General features: G+C 41.3%; 1 pseudogene; it reads left to right on the top strand.

The window, feature by feature from the left end:
• The first annotated feature begins 7045 nt into the window (after positions 1-7045).
• On the top strand, positions 7046-11186 carry LOC141951422 (putative RNA-binding protein 23 pseudogene; annotated as a pseudogene).
• The last annotated feature ends 9622 nt before the right edge of the window (positions 11187-20808 follow it).

Genomic DNA, 20808 nt, shown 5'->3' with positions numbered 1-20808 from the left:
GTTGATACACAAATAAAGCAAAATGAAAATTGTCAACAGCAATCCTCAGAAAATTAGAATATTTATTATGCAAATTTTTTAAAAAATAAGCAAGCAATCATCATTAAATGTGTTGGTGTTCATTACAATTAAATTACTCTTAGTTAATTCATTAAATATTAATATGGAATTCAAATTCAATTCCATAGAAATTATAATCTGGCAATTAATTAACATATTAAAATTGAGAATCATTACCTGTCCCTTCAAGGCAAAAATCTTCCTTTTTAATGAAGAAATCTTTCAGGGAAGGAATAAGGGGTTTGGGTTTTTTTTCAATGATGGGAGATTTGTAGGGAAAGAAAGAATTTTCTAGATGTTTCCTTTCTTTCTGTGCTTTAAAGATATTTTGAGATTTTTTCCATAAAGTCTTTAGACTAAGATGAAAATAGTTTTTTAAAATGTAACTGAAAAATACATGGTAGTGATTTTTTCTTTTCAGAAGAAAACATTTATAATCAGAATCATTTACAGTCAAGGTTTCATTCTACAAAAATCTATGAAAATGGTAAACTTTTCAGAAATCTTTTCACCATCTTCATTATTTAAAAAGGTAAAGATTTCTGTCACCAGGAGCTTAACATAACTGTGTTATAATCATACCTTTCACTATTTTCTAGTTCACGTTTCAACTTGATAATCATAGTATTTCATCACTTTCTTGGAAAATTATATTGCAGTCTGATAGTCCCCATGCAGTGAAATATACCTGTGCATGAATTAAAAAAATAAAAATAAAAATAGTGGACTGCATGAGTTCAACGTGATGCTCTGTGAATGAAGCCTTGAGTACTGACCTGTGTGTAATAACATATACAGCAGTATACATTGAGTATGAGGATAGCTGGTGCTTTTTACCCTCTGTCACAGGTGTGTGGAAGAGCTTGTTCCATTAATCGGTCTAACTATTGGTACTACCTACTGTCAGTTGCTTTTTGGGGAGGAACAGTTTTATGCCACTGATGTAAAAGCTTTAGAGCTTAAAATCACACGGAAATCACTGACCAGTTTGTGAAAGCTTGGGCCAGAGATCTATGTTCTTAAAGGCTAGTCATCTCTGGTTGTAAATCAAAACTGTAAATTTTGATAAATCTAATCAAGTACTATTCTTTATTTTTCAAAATCTGATTGCAAAAACTGCTTTGAAATCATACTGGAGAATGCTGAATATGAATACATGTTTATGCTATATGTGAAAACAGCTACATTTTGCATGTTGATATATAATGAGGAAAATAGGCTACCGAGTTGAAAAAACTTAACTGTTTTTTCATTTTAGAAAATTATGAGGAAAAAAAATGATAAGACACTTGCCGTCTCATTCTAACTCTTTTGAAAACCCAGCGGGATTTTTGTTATTTTTATAAACCATGAAACTATTTCCTAAAGATGTTATCTGCAAGATGTAGTCGTTTGCCTATTCTGTATGTTCTAGTTCAGTGCTACTCGACATTTTTTCTCGCACTTTCATCTCCAAAACTTTGGTGTAATTTGAGTGCCCAGTTTAGATGGATGGCATTCACTGAAAGATGATCATAGTATCTAGTAAGTGCCTGATTACCCATTGGACATCAATATTTTTCTTTAAGAAGTATTGACATGCCATTAATTGTAATTGTAATTCTTGTGTCATGCCCCTAGAAGTAATATATTTGAATTCCAAGTGCCAAACACCTTCTTAGATTGTTTGTCTGGAAAATATTGAGCACTCTAGAGATAAAGAAAGTTGGAACTAGATTACTCTCCTGTAAATCTGGTATTACTGCCTTAAATAAAATGCTGCTATTTAAGCAGTATCACTAGAATTAGAGTCTGATCTGTCCTTTTAGTACAAGTAGGAAAAGTCAAACACCAAATTTGTATCCACATTTGACTTTTTCAGCATCTGTACTTACTGAAACCACTAATCAGATTTGATTGTCCTTAACATAAAAATGGTGAGCTAATATCCATTCAAGACTCAGCCTTGAATGGACGGCTCAGACTGGTATTAAAATACAAAGGAGGGTTCACAAAGAGCCACGTTTCCTCTCCTGCAGTTGTACTGTGTATTTTCTTTTCCATCGACCTTCTTACAATTGAGATAGAAAATCTAGTTACGCTATCAGTGTTAGCCCGACCTCCGCTAAGTAATCCATGTGGTTTCCATATGGTGGCAAACTTACCCTGCAGAAAGAAAATGGGTGCAGTGGCAGCGTGCATGCTGTGCTTCAAAGAGACACCCTTAAACAAGGTCCCTGTGAGTTGCCACTGAGATGATCCGCTACTGCTGCCAAGTGAGGATCATGCTTTAAAGTACCCTTGCATCCACAGTCTAAGAAATACAGTAGGGTTCTTAGATGCTTAGATAACTTTTGACTGATAAATAAATCTTACTTTTAGAAAAACAAATTATTCTTAGCCTTAAGATTATGTTTATAATAAAAGCAGCATACGTTAAGGGCATAGGCCTTATAGTAGGGAGAAAAAGAAGGATTTGAACAAGGTGGGGGTGGTTAAGTTTTCTAGGCTTGTTTAGTGTACATGTAAACCAATTAACATTTAATATAATTGTGTGCATAACAATAAAATAATTGTGTAAATGAACTGTGCTTCAGAACTGTATGCACACTGTTTACTGTACTTCACCTCAGCTTCTTTAAAGGAGAGATACAAGTGCTAAACGATGGGTTGGCATGCACGCCATATGACACCACATACTGATGATATAGTGCAGCAAGAGCCAGGAGAGCACTGCCCAAGTATATAGTCCCCTTTCTTTTCCTACAAGCAGCCCTTTATATGCAGAATCCGCTCAGGTACTGTCTAAATTTCTCTGTATAGACAAGGAAAACTTTGAAATGACACAGGTAGAAAGCTTATTTGCATTTAATTTGTTATCTCTATTTGTCATTAAATTCTAATAAATATAGATAACATTTGCTATTTTAAACTAATTAACCTAAAACACTTGCACACTTTTAGAAAATTGAATTCACCTTTTGCCAATAGTAATCATAGGTAGATTGCCTCAAACTTGTTACTCAATCTTGAAAAGTGTTTTGACAACGCAGAGTGTCTCTAATTGTCCTGTAAAACGAACATGGGGACTGCGCCAACAACCCCTTGTTTTCCACTTCGCTAGTATCTTATGTCGTACTCATTCATTATCTACATAGCAGCTGTAACAATAGCAGCCTTTCTAGGCAATTGCGTTGTTGCAGGTCTACAAGGCAACTGAACGTAGTCACTTTATTAAAAAATCTACATTGGTCTTGGCTCAAAAGAAAATTTGCTATTTTGATGCACTTATTCTCTGTTTCTGTGAAAAAGATGTGACTTAACTAGCAGAACAGTCATCCAAACATGCAAAAATCCAATGAAGTACCACACAGTATTTTGGGTTCTTTGTAACCAGTAAATTGTTTCCCTGTCATAGAAAAAAAGCTTACAATTAAATGTATAACCAGGTATTTATTTTGTGTTCATTTTTTTACTGTTTATGTAATAGAGAAATGTTTCATCACAGAATTTCAAGGAAGATGATACAACTGTCTTGGATAAACATTTGAGATTTTATCAAAATATTTGATTCTAATAACACATGATTGTTAGTCTTTTATACAAGTGACAGAAATTACAAATGTGAATGAACATATTGGCAGCCTGCCACTGTAGTACAATAACACAGTGTAGCTGCTGCAGCTCCCTCATCTCCTAGCAGGAAATCTGTGTTTGTTATGTGGTGGATGGCATTTAAATGTGCTCAGGTGGTTCATGGGGTATCAGCTGAAATAAATATTCAATTACTGACTGGAAAAAGCCTTTAAAACATTAGTCTACCTAAAGGAAGAAGAATTGAGTCAGCATATAGTTATCAAGATAAGCATAGTGAGAAAAGTGCACTTTACCTCATAGGCATCAATAAGTGAATTAAATGATTCTCTTGCAAGCTCAATTTTAGTCCCATTTCTTACTGAAATCTTAACTTCGGTTACTATGCAGTAAGACCTTGTAAGGTGAGATGAACTAAATATAGCTTGGTTTTGGATTTCAAAACTGCTTTATGCTACCCTGTGTCCACCCATGAAAGTCAGAAGCACTCTTGAACCCTGAGTTGCACGTGTGAGCTCTGGCATTCTCTGCAAGCACTCGAGACCTGCATTGTGGCAATCGACGATGTTGTGGTTTGAACTCAGCTGGCAGCAAATCGCCACGTGGCCAGTTGTTTACTTCCCCCCCCCCCCTCACCCACCCCGGTGAAATAAGGGAGGGGAAAAAAAAAAAAATTGTAGGTTAAACAACAAAAATTTACTAGCAAAAACAACAGTAATGATAGTAGTCCAAAACGGGTAAAATGCAGTAGTGGCTCACCGAACGGCAACCGCTACAGAGCCCGTCCCCAGCAGCGATCTCAACCGCACCAGAGAAGCCCGCCCATCTGATCCAGAAACGGACACAAAACAAACAAAAACCGTGAGAGGACACGCACCCGCCTATATGCTGAGCTTTGACGTCACATGACATGGAATGGTCCAATAATCGATGAGGACCCAGCCCTTCAGCTGTGCTCCCTCTCAGCCCACAGACAGTTAACTCTATCCTGGCTGAAACCAGGACAGTCTCCACCCCTTATTCCATACCATTGACATCATGCTCAGGTTCCAAATACATTCTAAGGAATCACCATCCTTTTTCCTGGGTCTCACAGATATCATTCCCTCAGTCTATGGGCCATCCTTCCAAAATGTCTATTGAGTTCATTTAGCCCATAACTTCGGGTTCCATCTGTCATGGTAGTCTTTAAGTCTGGACGAATGAGGTGGAGTCGGCTCAGTCGGTGGAGCAGAAGGCTTTGGATGTAGCAGGAGGATGTTGTGAGGCATCAACTGCAATAACAGGGTTATTTAACAGTTTGATTCATTGGCTATTTTCACCCAAAATCAAATCTCCTTGAGGCACGCATCGGACTTCTCCATCCTTCTGCATCACCCACCAAGTGCACTCAGGTCCTTGGGCAAAAGTAATCCCATGCATGGATTTACCTTTACCCGATGCAGGAGTAACTCAGATGTTCTTCCCCAGCGTATTTTTCATGTACACTACGGGGGCTTTATCCTCATCTACAGCATGTAAGAGGTTTGACTGAGCAGGGCCAGCTTGCTTGGCAGATTCTCTGGTATTGACTAACCAGGTGGCTTTTGCTAAATGCACATCCCAGTGTTTGAAAGTTCCACTACCCATTGCTCTCAGTGTAGTTTTCAGCAACCCATTGTATCGCTCAATTTTCCCAGAGGCTGGTGTATGGTAGGGAATGTGATATATCCACTCAATACCACGTTCTTTGGCCCAGGCGTCTATGAGGTTGTTTCGGAAATGTGTCCCATTATCTGACTCAATTCTTTCTGGCGTGCCATGCCGCCATAAGACTTTCTCCTCAAGGCCTAAAATGGTGTTCCGGGCAGTGGCATGGGACATGGCATAAGTTTCCGACCTACCAGTGGCTGCTTCCAGCATTGTAAGCACATAGTGTTTGCCATGCCGAGTTTGTGGGTGTGTGATATAATCAATCTGCCAGGCCTCCCCATATTTATATTTTGACCATCGTCCTCCATACCAAATGGGCTTTAACCGTTTGGCTTGCTTGATTGTAGCACGTCTCACATTCATGGATTACCTGTGCAATAGCATCCATGGTTAAGTCCACCCCTCAGTCATGAGCCCATCTATTCCCTGATGGCCTGAGGAGTCATGGGCCCAGCGAGCCATAAATTGTTCACCCTTATGTTCCCAGTCGAGATCTACTTGAGACACCTTAATCTTAGCAGCCTGATCCGCCTGTTGGTTGTTCTGATGTTCTTCAGTGGCCCGGCTCTTAGGTATGTGAGTGTCTACATGGCGTACTTTCACAACAAGATTCTCTACTCGAGCAGCAATATCTTGCCATAATTCAGCATCCCAGATAGGTCTGCCTCTGCACTGTCAGTTGCTCCATTTCCACTGCTGTAACCACCCCCACGGCATATTTGCCACCATCCATGAGTCAGTATAGAGGTAGAGCACTGGCCACTTTTCTCGCTCAGCAATATTCAAGGCCAGCTGGATGGCTTTCACCTCTGCAAACTGACTCGATTCACCTTCTCCTTCAGCAGCTTCAGCGACCAGTCATGTGAGGCTCCACACAGCTGCCTCCCACCTTCGATGTTTTCCCACAATGGGACAGGACCTGTCGGTAAACAGGGCATATCGCTTCTCATTATCCAGTAGTTTATTATATGGTGGGGCCTCCTGAGCACGTTACCTCTTCCTCTGGCGCCACTCCAAAATTTTTGCCTTCTGGCCAATTCGTAATCACTTCCAATATGCCTGGATGGCTGGGGCTGCCTATTCGAGCCCGTTGTGTGTTTAATGCAACTCATTTACTCCACAAGGCATCGGCTGTATGGTGTGTAGAGGGGACACTCCCTTTGAACATCCAGTCCAGCACTGGCAGTCGGGGTGCCACGAAGAGCTGTGCTTCAGTCTCAATCACCTCTGAAGCAGCTCGGACCCCTTCATATGCTGCCAATATCTCCTTTTTGGTTGGAGTATAACAGTCCTCAGATCCTCTGTAAAGCAGCAGGACTCGAACCTGCAATCTTCTGACTCCAAGATCCCAGGGGAGACTCGGGGTTGACCCCTGGGGTTTTGGAGTCGGAGATACAGAGGATCCGAGGACCGCTATACTCCAACCAAAAATATTGGTCACCATATTGATGCTGGGCGTGGTGGCATGTGCCTGTAGTCCCAGCTACTTGGGAGGCTGAGCCCCCCGGATCGCTTGAGTCAGGAGTTTTGGGCTGCAGTGCACTATGCGGAGCTAGCATCCGCACTAAGGCCAGCATCAATATGGTGACTCCTGGGGAGCCGGGGGACACCAAGTTGTCTAAGGAAGGGTCTGGAGGCTGCTGCCATCTTAACGCCGGGTCCGAGCTGCTGCAGCCGCCAGCCCAGGGGGCCAGAAGAGCCCCGGACCCGCGTGAGCAAGCGCTGGCCCTTGGGGGGAGGCCCCCAGTAGGGCCCCGAGATGGAGGCCGGGGGCTTGAACCCGCTGCAGGACCCAACGGACCCCATGATGTCGAACAACTTTGACATCCTCATTGAGGTCATGCTGGAGGTGCTCTACAAGAAAGAGGAGGCACAGCGTGGCCCCTCCAAGGTGCAGATGGAGACCCCCATGGCGCAGCTGGCAGAGGAGATGAGCAAAGAGGCCAAGAAGGAGAGCGGGAGGAGCAACAGGAAGAAGAGGAGCTGGAGCTGGAGCCATGACCACAGACACAGCCGCAGCTGGGACCAGGACAGGGACCGTCGCTGTCGCAGCTGGACCCAGGAGCGCTGGAGCTGCCACCGCAACCGGAGCCAGAAATGCCAGCGGGAGGAGCGAGCCTGGCGCTGCTTTGGCCACAGCAAGAGCCTGCTCTACCAGGAGCAGAGCCCCATGCAGGAGCCCCTGGTCAAGCTGAGCCCTGAGGAGTGGGATGCCCGCACCGTCTGCTGCACGCAGGTGGCCACCTGCATCCAGCCCCGTGACCTGAAGAACTTCTTCTTGGCCGTTGGCAAGGTGCGGGACGTCCACATCAACTTGGACCGCAACTCATGGCACTCCAGGGCCATGGCCTATGTCAAGCTCTGCGAGATCCAGTCAATGCCCTTGGCCATCAGCCTCACCGGCCAGCGGATCCTCGGCATCCCCATCATCGTCCAGGCCTTCCAGGAGGAGAAGAACCGTTGGGCGGCCATGGCCAACAACCTGCAGATGGGCAGCAGGAGGCCCATGTGCCTCTATGTGGGCTCCCTCCACTGCAGCATCACCAAGGAGATGCTGCGCAGCATCTTTGAGCCCTTCAGCGAGATCAACAGCATTGTCCTGATGCGGGACCCTGACATCGTCCAGTCCAAGGGCTACAGCTTCATCATGTTCATGGAGGCCAAGTGCGCCTGGTGGGTGCTGGAGCAGCTCAATGGCTTCAAGCTGGCCAGCTGCCCCATGCGCATGGGGCAGGTGACCGAGGACCTGGATGGCACCACTGACATCACCTTCCCCAAAGGCAGTGAGGAGGTCGAGCTGGTGGGGACCATTGGATGCCTCCAGCTCATGGACAAGCTGGCTGAAGGTTCGGATCTGCAGCTGCCCAGCACAGCACAGGCCGCCCTCCAGCTCAACGAGGCCCTGCCCCTGGGCACCCTCAACCCTGTCACCCTCACTGCCCTGATCCTGGCGCTGAACTTGGCCTTGCAGACTCTGGCTTCCCAGTGCCTCCAACTCACGGGGCTCTTCACCCCCAAGGCTTTGTATCATGGCCCCGCCCTGCCTGCTGGGGAGGCCCTGCCCCCATTCACCAGGCCCTGCCCCCCAGCAGCCCGCCCCCCACCCCCCCCAGCCCCCTCTCCCCCCTTTCCCACCACTGACTCTAGGTTTTTTTGGGTATTTCTCGTTTCTTCTTTTTTTTTTTCTTTTTGTTGTTGTTTTTTGTTTCTTTATCGGAATTGAAATAAAAACCCACAAAAACAGCCCTGGGGGGAAAAAAAAAATATATTTGTAGGTTAAACAACAAAAATTTACTAGCAAAAACAACAGTAATGATAGTAGCCCCAAACGGGTAAAATGCAGTAGTGGCTCACCGAACGGCGACCGCTACAGAGCCCGTCCCCAGCAGCGATCTCGACCGCACCAGAGAAGCCCGCCCATCTGATCCAGAAACCGACACAAAACAAACAAAAACCGTGAGAGGGCACGCACCCGCCTATATGCTGAGCTTTAATGTCACATGACATGGAATGGCCCAAGGATCGATGAGGACCCAGCCCTTCAGCTGTGCTCCCTCTCAGCCCACGGACAGTTAACTCTATCCTGGCTGAAACCAGGACAGACGAGCAACACGTGGCTGTAAAGAAGGGCTCAGGATTAGCGTCAAGAGCAAGAATACCTTCTAATCACGCTTTTTAAAGCACAAACAAAATCACAGCTTTGTGGTAACTTTTAGCAGGCACAAGCAGAAGCTCTGCCAATAGGAGGGGTTCCTCCTCTCTTTGCTCCCAAAACTCATTTCTGCATTGGGCTGCTCTTCACAGTTTCTTTTTTTGTGCATAAGACTTCTGTCTCAGTTTAAGGAACTGAATCATGCAACTGACAAGCATTAAAACCTGCTCTTTTTTGGGCTGTTCATGTTCACTTCCAACCAGATGTCCTTGGTGCATGGCTATCTGAATCTTTCTACTAGCAGAAGGCGGGGCTCCTTCAGGTAGATATTAAATGGCTAGAAAGTTGCAATGAAAGTGACTAAGCCTTTTGCAGGTATTGCAAACTTACGTTAGATACCAGTTTAGCAGGTAAGGAGCAGCTCCTCTCCTGCTTGTCATACCCAGTTGGTTAAAGCTCTCACATAGCTCTCTCACAGCTTTCCATTCAAATTCAGACTGACACCAGAGTACTTTAAAATGTTTGCAAATAGCTCCCATGCTTTACCAACCTCCCTTCTTTCTGCTTGAGCCTGAGGCTGGAACAGGTAATGAGTTTAGATGCTTGCAACAGCTACATCTAAGTTGCGGACTCCCATCTACCTTGTTGTTGCCTGCTTAAAATACTTTATCGTTATAATCTTCTTTTAATAGTCTGCCATCAAACTTGTCAGCTACTCATTTAGGGATAGAGGAAGAGGCAAGAAGTGCTAGCATATTACCTTCATGCACAATAGGATATGTCCAATTTGTGGTTTCTCATCGCTGCTAGAACTGTGAACTGTATATGTGTAAAAAAGGTAATTAAACATCACTACTCCTGATGTGCCTTGTAAGCACTTGCAGACTGGTAATGGCACTATGTGTTGGGGCAGAATGGAAGGTGATCTTCACGAGCTTCCTGGAGCTTGCCTGGCCTTCTCCTGCCTCCAAAGGTGCAGTAGATAGTGGGTTTTCAGAGAAAGATCTGTATTAGCTTTGCAGCTTTGTTTCGGTTATGTAAAGATGCAAGTCTTTTTTCATCCTTGCTTTTGAAAATCTATTCTTAGAAAAGTAAAGAAAATTAAGGGCTGTCTGTTTTATTACACAATGGGCTTTTAAATAACTACCATGGTCATAAGATATTAACATGCTTTGTGAAACTAGACATTTCAAAAGTCATAATGCAGTATGACTTATATACTGACAAGAAAACAAAGCAGTCTTGCCCTAAATTACTAGACATCTCTATTTTGGTATTGATGTAACCCTTGCACTTTGGCTAGGGAATACTGTGGATGCTGAAACAACAGTTCACCATTATTCCTCTTTTTCAGGTTAGAAAGCGAAAGTATAGCAAAGATGCTATTGACCCACTTGTGTGTTTTTAGAACTGTGTCCAGTGAAATACAAATGAAAGATTATTTTCATAGCTTCCTATATTTCTTGCCAAGTGAGAATCAGCACATTACATTTTAATTTTAGGGAAGATAAAAGGTACAGTTAAGACTAGTGAACTATAACACGCTTCAGAGAGGATAACTGTTTTCATATGTTGGTTCTTTTTGTCTACTCTGACCAGCAGAACAGTGATCAAGAAGAGACTACTTGAGGAAAAGCACTGCAAGCATGAGGGAAGCCTCTCTCTTGTGTGATGGAGGTATGAAGCTGCTTGAAAAAGTATGTGAGGAGAAAAAGTGAGGGAAAATGGGGAGATTCTCAGAGATATGGGTGGATACCAGATGAGATTGTTTGATTTCTATTAGCAGACACAGTAAAACCCCAGATCAACATTCTAAACCTTTATATTTTGTAGGAATTTTAACTGCAGGAGGCTAGAACAAAAAAGAAAAAAGCTGTCTCTGAGTTTCCAGAACCGAGGGGGGAGACTTCCTCCACATCACATGGAGGCACAGACTTTCATCATGAATCTTCCCATTCCCTAATTAATCTTCTTGTTGCTTTTCAGTGACAAATGCTCTGACTACTGGAGCTCTTCTGCACTTTTGTTTACAATAAGACTCTTCCTCCTCACTTTTACAAAGGTCTCAGCGTCCACATAGACTGTAAACATCTATCTTGTCTAACTTTTATATTCAATGTAATAGAGAAATCCATATAAGAAAATGCGAGCCAAAGCAGAAGGTGCTTTGATACTAGTGACTGCTGCTGCCAAACAGAGATTTTCATAAGACTATAGTATAGAATTCAGCAGGAGGTATATGTTTAGTACTGGTGAAATACTATTCAATACTATACAATCATTATAATTTAAAGAGATTTAGTACTGTAACTCTATGTAAGGTATTGTTTAGTATATATAATCAGCACATAGTACTAGATGTGCCCTCAAATAAAAAAGGGCACTTGAGCCTTCCCTTTTGAAGGATGAAGAAAGCTTATTAGAAGGAAGTAGTATTAATTACTAGAATCAAACAGCCATCAGAATATTTTGCTCAAAAGGAACAGCAAAAAATTAAGCCATTTGTAATGAAAGCTTGCTACTAGGTTTATAGGTGTAGTTTTATTACAGAATCACAGAATCATCTAGGTTGGAAAAGACCTTGAAGATCATCCAGTCCAACCATTAACCTAAAATTGACAGTTCCCAACTACACCATATCCCTCAGCGCTATGTCAACCCGACTCTTAAACACCTCCAGGGATGGGGACTCCACCACCTCCCTGGGCAGCCCATTCCAATGCCTAACCACCCGTTCTGTAAAGAAATGCTTCCTAATATCTAGCCTAAACCTTTCCTGGCGCAACTTGAGGCCATTACCTCTTGTCTTATCGCTTATTACTTTGTTAAAGAGACTCATCCCCAGCTCTCTGCAACCTCCTTTCAGGTAGTTGTAGAGGGCGATGAGGTCTCCCCTCAGCCTCCTCTTCTCCAGACTAAACAACCCCAGTTCCCTCAGCCGCTCCTCGTATGACATGTGCTCCAGACCCTTCACCAGCTTCGTTGCCCTTCTCTGGACACGCTTGAGTAATTCAATGTCCTTTTTGTAGTGAGGGGCCCAAAACTGAACACAGGAATCGAGGTGCGGCCTCACCAGTGCCGAGTACAGGGGTAAGATCACTTCCCTGTCCCTGCTGGCCACTCTATTTCTGATACAAGCCAGGATGCCATTGGCCTTCTTGGCCACCTGGGCACACTGCTGGCTCATGTTCAGCCGGCTGTCAATCAACACCCCCAGGTCCCTCTCTGACTGGCAGCTCTCCAGCCACTCCTCCCCAAGCCTGTAGTGCTGCTGGGGGTTGTTGTGGCCCAAGTGCAGCGCCCGGCATTTGACCTTGTTGAAACTCATGCAGTTGGCCTTAGCCCATCGCTCCAGCCTGTCCAGATCTCTCTTCAGAGCCTCCCTACCCTCGAGCAGGTCGACACTCCCACCCAACTTGGTGTCATCTGCAAACTTACTGAGGGTGCACTCGATCCCCTTGTCTAGATCATCAATAAAGATGTTAAACAGGAGTGGCCCCAAAACCGAGCCCTGGGGGACACCACTCGTGACCAGCCGCCAACTGGATTTAACTCCATTCACCACAACTCTTTGGGCCTGGCCATCCAGCCAGTTTTTTACCCAGCAAAGCGTGTGCCCATCCAAGCTGCGAGCAGCCTGTTTCACCAGGAGAATGCTGTGGGAAACAGTGTCAAAGGCCTTACTGAAGTCAAGGTAAACAACATCCACAGCCTTTCCCTCATCCAATAAGCAGGTCACCCTGTCGTAAAAGGAGATCAGGTTTGTCAAGCAGGACCTGCCTTTCATAAACCCATGCTGACTGGGCCTGATCATCTGGTTGTCCCGCACGTGTTGTCTGATGGTACTCAGGATGAGCTGCTCCATCAGCTTCCCAGGCACCGAAGTCAAGCTGACAGGCCTGTAATTTCCCGGATCATCCTTCCAACCCTTCTTATAGATGGGCATCACATTGGTCAATTTCCAATCTGTCGGGACCTCCCTGGTCAGCCAGGACTGCTGGTAAATGATGGAAAGCGGTTTGGTGAGCACCCCAGCCAGCTCCTTCAGCACCCTTGGGTGTATCCCATCCAGTCCCATAGACTTGTGTATGTCTATGTGCTGCAGTAGGTCACTGATTATCTCCTCCTGGAATTCAGGGGGGTTGTTCTCCCAGTCTCTGTCCTCTGACTGAGGAGGCTGGATTCCCTCAATACAGCTAGTCTTTCTATTAAATACTGGTTGGTTTTCTCTGTTTGGTTTCTTATATTATAATTCTTTTTGGGTTTCTTATATTATTCTTATTATATTATAATTCTTATTCGGTTTCTCTAAAGAAAAAAGAAATTATTCCCATGTCACTTGTCATGATATTTTATTTATTTTTTGAATGCAAAAGAAAAGTAAAATATCCTCTGTTAGTAAACAAGACATTACAATGGGAAGCTTAAATTAGTCAATTCTCATATTTCAGTAGTGCAAGATCTTTGGAGTGATCTTTCCTGTTGCAAGAATTCACTGTTTTATTGAACAAGATTCAAGTGGCTTGCAAATATCTGGCTTGTAGATGTCTACTTGTACAATTCAGCAACAGCTAAGATTTGTCATTGGGCATAAAAAACATATAAAATAAGAAAAAAATCAGTTCATGAGATGCATTTATAGAAACTTTGACTCAACATGTTCTTAAATTCCAAACCAAATTATGCTTCTTCCAGTCACAACATTGTTGGCAAGTATAAGTTTCCAGTGGAAGATTTCTGGGTTTAACATACCATACCTAAAGAATGTTATCAAGTTGTACTGGATAAGATTAACAGAAATCAGTTGTCTCCTTTTCTACAGAACTTGGCCTAAAAATTTACAGACCACCCTGTTTCATTGAGGATTAAAAAAACACTGGAAAGATGTAGTTCTGGTAAAAATTAAAACCTCACTGTAGTTTTACATATATTTTGAAAACTGGGGGTATTTAAAGTTAAATGTTGAAACATATGCACTTGTTACCTGATTGTTAGGCAGTAAGATTGCTCCTGAGTGTTTTTTCATACAGTCTCCTAAATGGCTCTTCAGATATACAAACATGAAGATATGAAAATCAATTATACACTGAAGCATTATACTGGACTTAAGTGTCTTGTATGCTGATGGGGTATACAAGCAAAGGGAAGGAATTTTTCTTATATTGCTTTGACTGGGAAAATGAGAAGTCAACTTTGCAGCAGGGAGAGCAGAAAAAGAACAAGTTATGAATAGTTTTCCCTTTCAACCCTATTTTCGATTAGGTCCTTGCTCTTCTACAGAGGTGTGGATCAATTAATGATCCTGGATCCAGATCCAGAAACCTCAGGATATATTTCCAATTTCCCAACTACACTGACTGTGTTAAGCAAGGTAAATTATCTTATTCTGCTGTCAGTGGACTTATTTTAGTGAGTGAAAGCACTTGCAGTAATACTGGATTCCTTCTTCAGTAGAAACTACTGAAAAGAGCTGAATGGAAAATAGATTTCCTTCCTGCAGAAAAAAGCCACATATTTCTGACAGAACAGTTTTGGGAAAAATAAAAATGACTTTATTTGGCTTGCTGGCTTTCCAGCAGTGGATGGGCTGTCTGCTTCTCCAGCTTCCCAGGACGCTGACCCTGCCAGTTACCTGCCAGCCAGGCAGACCGAGAATCAGATTGACTGTTTGAAGGGGTGGGGGTCTTGTTGCTTGGGAAGCCATGAAGGATGAGTAGCTGCTGTAGCTTCTCAGCTCCCACTGCGGGAAGACACAGTTTTGGGAATAGCAGGGTTCCTGAGAAAGTGCTGAAAATGTTCCTGAAAAAGATGTGTTTGAGAATTAGTGTTAAATGTTGCTTGTAACCAAACTCTAAAAAATTTTTTTCCCAAAAAAACTTACAGCTAAGCTTCTCTGAATGATGCAAAACCCAATTGTAGTTAATGTAGATGTTTTGTAGAATAGTAAATATCAGAGGTCTATATGTTAATAAGTTAGTTTTAGAATGGTTCTATGACAAGGGTAATGCAATACTATAAATACAAATATTTCTTCACTTAAGACAGTCAGGTAAGCTAGACATGCCCAATAATTTTATTCTCTAAAGGTAAATGCAAACTTCTATTCTGTTAACAGGGGTTTTCTCAAGGGGACCTGTATTATTCAGAGCAGAAAAGAAAATAATAGAATTCTTTAAGTGATAGCAGAAAAACTTTATTGAATGTACATAACAGCAAAAAAAATCTTTCTCATAGGTCTATTACAGTACATTCAGACTCTAAGAAAATCACAGCTATTGACAGATTTAGAAGACAGAAGATCTGTATAGAAAAAACCTGCTCTAATTATTGGCTAGTTTGTAATTAGAGGAAGGCAAAATCAAACTATGCATTGATAGGTAGTGACTGAATATAGAATAAGATGTGCTGAAAATATTGTTCTCATAATTTCAGAAACTATAAAATAGGAAGTTCATTGATAGCATACAGTTATACTTCGAAACAATGGTTAAAGAAGATTTTGTCATAGAGAAAATCAACTGTTTTGTCTTAATTTTACAGCATGAAATAAGGAAAATGTATTGTCCTGGTGTTTGAAGTGATATAAAGAAATGGTCTAATGAAAGTAATTTGTGTGCTGCTACCTTTTATATCACAATATAGGTACAAGATTTTGCTATTAGGCAGTTTCCTTATCAAGCAAACATTGCTGTTTTCAATCACAGCAAACATAGTTATGGTACCTTCTTTAAAAAGCAGTTCTGTTAAAATAATGCTATTTGTGTTCAGATGTAAACCTCTGCCACTAATTATCATGAATCACAGCTGAATATACAGATATATCTTTTTATAGTAAATTTTAAGAGTATGCAAACTGTGGGATGCATTTTTAGCTGCTGGAGAATTACTGTAACTTGAAGAGACCCAGACCAGATGACACCAGGTGTGGATATGGCCCTGTGTTCAAACCTCACTGACTTGCAGGGAGAGACAACTTGATATTACAATTTATTTTTACCTTAAATTTAATAAGAATTCTAAGAGTTAATCCCATGTTAAAAGCACAATACTCCCTTTAAAAAGAGATTCAGGATAAAGTTATAGTAAGAGGTTTCAATAACAGTAAGGACCAGAGCTTTCTTTTTGTTGCCTTGGACTATTATTAGGTCATTTTGCAGTTATCAGCTGAGAAATGGAGTCATACAGTTCTTGGAGATCTACTTGTTTGCATTTTTCATCATGTTAACCATCACTATAGAAGATACTACAGTTCAACAGACCTTTCCAGTGCCCTTAGCCTCTGGTTGCACCTCTTAGTCAGGACTGTGCATGTGAATAGGGAGGAGGGCATGTGCTTCTCTTCATCCTTGTTGGCTTTTAGAGTCGTCCTTGCCTGCAGTGTGGAAATTGTCATTAATGAAACCTGAATAAATTGGTTTAGTGTTAAGGACTGCTTTTTTGTTTAAAGATTCCTGGGTGCCCAATGATACTGGCAGGTAGCCACTGGGGCTTTAGGAAACAATTGGATGTTTGGCCTGAAAGACATAATGAAAGTCTTCTTGGTGCTTATCTGTATTTTGGATTTGTAACGTTTAAAAACAATGACCCACACATTAAGTTGTTGCAGCTTTAGTGAATTCAGAGTGGTTTACACTGGCATTTAGTTTTGTAATGTAGTTTTGTCTTAAACTTGGATTGTTCTGGAGTGGGAGGACTGTCCATCAGAAAATGGTTAGTTGGTGGTTTTCTGCTTCCTGAAGGCAGCATGTGCAACGTGGAGTCCAGGGAAGACAACTTGTCTGCCACCTAGGCATAAAGCCCTTCAGCTGGTGGGATCGAGCGTATATTCAACAAACACAAGCCAGCACTTCACTTAGTGTGTTTATTAGATTTCTCCCCCTTTTGCCAGCACTACTGTAGTCTTTAAACGTGTGACAGAAGTACACTTCCACTTCAGTTAATGGATTTATCAAATACCTTATTTCATGCTTTCTGCTTTTGATTTATGAATTTTGATCCCAGAGACAAGGACCCTGTGAGTATTGATTGTGGAAAATGTCAGACTAACAGAAGTTAATTTCACTTGTACATGTGGAAGTCTGTGATTCCCTGACAGCGCTGTCTGCGGAGAATCGGCTGTCACCCAGCCCAAGTGACACCACACCATCACAACAGCCAGCCCCTCTGCCCTGCGTGCCGGGACAAAACCACACGTGGATGTGGGGCCAGCAGTGAGTTCAGAGGAAGGGGTGTATGGGGTCGGGACCAGGGAGGAGGGTGCAAGCTCCCATGGAGCCTGTCTCTCTGTGGCTCCCTGCGCGTGATTGCAAGGCGCCTGGCAGGATAATGGAATGTCACCCTGCCAGCACCACTGCTGATCGACGACACTTCATTTATTGATTGGCTTTCTTTGTAAATTATAAGTCTTTTTTTTTTTTTTCAAATGGCAGAGTCAAAGTGTCACTTATACAGCAAGGCACTTGAGTGGTAGGTAGTAGATGGTTTGGTTTTGCTCCTCATATCTCTTGCATTTGAGAAGTGGTTAAAAACTTTGGACTTTTTGCAATGTATTTATTCTGAGTGAATATATTATCTCAGAATTATGCTGAAAAACAGAAGACAAACTGTGGATGTTGGATGAAAATTAACAATAAATGGTATCAATACATGGTATTGTTTCTTCACCAGAAAACAGAGATTCTCAGTAGACATCCACATTGATGATGGTGAAAAGATGCCCACTGGTTTAAGATGAAATGTGTTAAGTGCTTCTTTAGTCCTGTAATCTGCCTTTTTCTTGGCACTCTTCACTGGACTTTTCATCTCTCACTTTTTCACTGGAAGAATTATCACAGACAAGCAAAACCACATTGCTGTTTGCTGATTTTTGTCTTAAAATTAGATTAAGAGTACATATAATAATGTAGGGAAAATGTTAGAGTCTATGAAATGGTTATTGTCCCAAAATTAAACAGTCTAATCCAAGAAATGAAGAGTTAAAACTGCAATTAGAAGACATTCAGAATCATATACATTGACAAGCACAGTCAGCTAACCACAGACACCATAACGTTATGGCTTGCACTACTGAAGGAATGGAGAATAATCTGTTCTTCCCATAGAAAAAAAAATCTTTACTCTTTCCTGCTTGAAAGATTCATGTCACTGTAGCCAATAACATTGTATAGGGATATAGAAAGAAAAGTACCAGAAATGAGGTTTTATCACTTTAGTTTTGCTTTAAATAGCAAAGAACTCAGGGTATGCTAACTAATGTGAAGGCAATATAAACAGGTACAATGCAACAGCCATGATGCTGGTAGTTCATAAAAGGAGTTTTGAAAGGCGATAGGTACTATTTGTGCTCATGACCATGCAAGGAGGGGAGGAAAAAGTCTTAAGGCTTTCTCTCCTTCATCACCATACTTGACAACAGAAAACTATTAGATTACATACCAACAGTAATCAATTTTTTAAACAAGACTTGTTAAGGAAATAAGAGCATGGGTTTTAATTTATTTGTTTAAATCTGGAGATGGGCACATTAAGGAAGTAGTCCATGTCTCATCTTATTTAGATATTTCAAGAGAAATAGGTGTTCATTATTTTTTGGCTCTTGCACAGCTGAAAGAGAGTAAGATGTTACTAGGATGCTGATCACTACCAGTCAAAAGATCTTAACTGCAGGAAATAGCTATGCCACTCCCCTCCTCCTTTGGAAGTGTTGGATTTATCCACACATGGGGGTGGATAAACAGACCGTCATGAGAGAAGAGTAACTAAGCTATATCTGAAAGGGCATGGTTTATAGAAGGGATGGTCAGAACAGAGGATGTAGGCCAACCACACAACAATAAAGCATGTACCTCTTTGAAGATCTTCATTCACACTCCCTGTGGACAGAAGATGCGTCATACAAAACTGTGTCAAGACATAGCTAAACCAAAGTTGTTGTACATACAGTGCATAGATACAAGTATGTATGTACATGAATCATACACATACATGCACACACATGAACACCTCAGTATGTTTGGATGTTAAACTTCAAAAGCTTTCACTTGTGGATTGATTTGCTTGCTTCTTTCTTTCTTTCCTTCTTTCTTTCTTTTGGTAATCATTGAGGTTAGTGATTCATTTAGCTAAATGTCTTTCTGTATGGGGGAGAAGACTGAGCCTTGTTGTATCATCGTGTGTTCAGCTGTTTCAGCTGTTCTCACACCATTGACATTCTGTCAGGTCCACTTGGTTTTCCCTGAGAATTTGATTAAACAAATTCATCAAATATATAAAACATTTTTTATCTGACCAGGAAAGCAAAACCAGTTTCTTAGTTTTGTGGAAATATGAATGATATTATGGTAATAAATAAAGAAGCAGAGGCTGTATTTGTTTTATGAACTTTTTTTCTATATAATATATGTATTTAATGAGGCACATTAATCCTGTGGGTTTTTTTCTAGGAGTCCATAAGAACATATTTCCATGTGCAATTTCAAGTAATATTTACACATTACCCTTAAACAACAGTTTGACAGTCATAGAGTCTTTGTTTTATAGAAAGGAAAATGCAAACAAATGGAAAATGCAAACAAAAATGGAAAATGCAAACAAATACTCCATCTACTACATAAATACACAAAATCAACTTCTTGGGAGCATGTCAAAAATTATATGAAAGTATTGCATATGGTTATATGGCAATCATGCATTTAAGTCTCTCTCTAAACATGTGTGTGCATCTGCATGTGTCCAAATTTACGTAGTATATCTAAACCAGGCAACAAAGAATTAAAGAGAACAATAAATGTGTGAAAAAAATTTTTACCACATCAAGCCATGATACATGCTTTATTTAGAATGTCTGTATAAAGAAAGTATGATTGGGATATTTCTTATCTTCCATATACTGTAAATGCTAGATGGCTCCAAAGAACAAGAAATATTTTCAGCTAACATAAATCAATTCTAAAATTATTTTCTTAGTACACTTCTGAAAACATTTTTCTTGTCATATGACTTAATAAACACAGGAACTGTAAAGTGAAGAGTTCTGTTCAAAAATGCATCTTGTCCTATAAAATTTCTCTTTTATCTGTTAAAAAGCATGAAGACAAAACCTAAACGTATTCTTGACATGAAAGCTGATGTTATCTTCTATGGTTTCAAACATTGTATTTTTTTGTACATAGATACAATTTTTTCTTAGAAAAAAAATGCCCTTGTTCTTTAGTTATAAATTGTTCTTTTAAAAATGGTGTTCATGGGGATCCCCTTGGTGTATATGTTGAATGCAGAGAAGACCTAAGGAAGGTGATTGTCAGAGATGCCTGAACAATTGCGAATATTGTTATAGATTTTATGCTTTGCAAACCTGTCATTATTTGACCTGCGCTCTGTCTGGAACAGAGACATATTGTAATGTTAACACTACTGAACAGCACCACAGCAAAAAACAGCCTTTTCTCCCTTCCCCTAGGACTTCTGCACAGGAACCTGAACAATGACCTACTGAGACAATGTTTTCTTTTTTCCTTCAACTATGAAATTTTCATAGTTGTAGCAGTTTGAAAATATGGCATTGGTTGGGCACTATTTCATCTTGGTTCCAGTTTAAGTCTATAACAGATGATTTGTATACATAGAAAAGTATTTCATGTTTTTAGACGTGTTTTAAATGTGTTGTGGTTTTTTGTAAGTTGCATAAGTAGATACATACTGCCATAGAAGACCACTATAAGCAAAACTACTAATACTTTTTAAAGAGTTCTCTAAATTGTAACAGGTATGGAACGTATGGTAGTGGTGTGTTATTTTAAAACTTTGCTGGCACTAATGAGAAGTGACCAGTG

Source organism: Strix uralensis, chromosome 1 (assembly GCF_047716275.1).
Source record: "Strix uralensis isolate ZFMK-TIS-50842 chromosome 1, bStrUra1, whole genome shotgun sequence".
Lineage (NCBI taxonomy): Eukaryota > Metazoa > Chordata > Aves > Strigiformes > Strigidae > Strix > Strix uralensis.
Note: the sequence above shows the minus strand (reverse complement) of the source record. Positions and strands in the feature narration are given on the sequence as shown.